Raw genomic sequence first — 1,240 nt, forward strand, 5'->3', positions numbered from 1 at the left:
TCTGTTTGACTGACTACCTGTCTTTCTCTAGTCTCTCTGTTTGACTGACTACCTGTGATCTTTACTGTGTGACTGTGATCTCTGACTTCTCCACAGATGCACTCTAGCAAACATAACCATTTACTTCCTTAAGCATCAACATTTAAATTTTATCCCACAGAAGGCATGATAACTAGTAATATTGCAGTCTAAATTCTTGGTAATTCATATTTCAGCCTCTATAAATGCCTGTATGGGACGTACATTGTTTTTACTGAAAACAGTCCTATTTACTCCAATTTGAAAGTTAATGTTACACTTAAAGGAACCTGGACACAGTTGCATTGTTTACATTTTAAATTTCTATGATTATTCAAAAAATAAGTTCAGTTTAATGAATTGATCTTACATGAATATTCTTAGAATTCGATGACACCAACATTCTTCATAACATCACTTCAAACTCCTGTGTTTGTAAACGGGGCATGAGCTGTGTTATTGTTAGTGTTTACGTTTTACCGGGTATGTTCAATTTGTTTAGTCTGCACACTTCACGGAGCACGGACTGACAATACTGGTGAGTTGGTTTTGCCTTCTCGCATTTCTATTCTGAACTTTCTGGATTATAGTTTTCGTACTTTTCATTAATACACAACAGAATGTGTACTTTTCTTCAGTACTATGGATAAAATTTACTTGGTGAAAGTGCATGGATATGTGTCAATCAAACGCGTCCCGAAATTTGTAGTTTGAATAATTTCCAGACAAAAGAAGTTTTTAAACACACTTTTAATATATTGCGGTATGAAATGCTCTAGCAACATACAAGTCAAGATATTACTTGGAAAATTTTAGAAAATATAAGCTTAAAATCTGTGTCCCAGCTTCTTTAAGAAATATTACATGCCCATATCAAATGAACATCCATCAAAACTTTTTTGAAACTTGTGTAGTGGTTTTAGGTAATCCCTAAGCATGTGGCAAGGTATGTCACCATCGGTCACATGCAAGGGAGTTCAGCAGATAGCCTCTGTGGAGTGTATGCTACAGTTATGACTATTTCTAAGGCTCTATCCAAAACTGGTAGTGAAGGCTAAATCATCCATTCAGGTACATGTAAGCCATGCACAGCAGATATGACAAAAACTGCTAATCCTTGTGAAGAAGTTGTGAGAGTAAATAAGATGCAGATAAATTGTGTCTTATTTTGTGCTAGTCAAGGTTATGCAGCAGCACTTCTCAAAGAAAAAAAAATTATAAG

The sequence above is a fragment of the Saccostrea echinata genome, unplaced genomic scaffold (assembly GCF_033153115.1).
Source record: "Saccostrea echinata isolate AGI-Se365-2 ecotype Australia unplaced genomic scaffold, CSIRO_AGI_Sech_v1 ptg000037l, whole genome shotgun sequence".
NCBI classification, from domain to species: domain Eukaryota; kingdom Metazoa; phylum Mollusca; class Bivalvia; order Ostreida; family Ostreidae; genus Saccostrea; species Saccostrea echinata.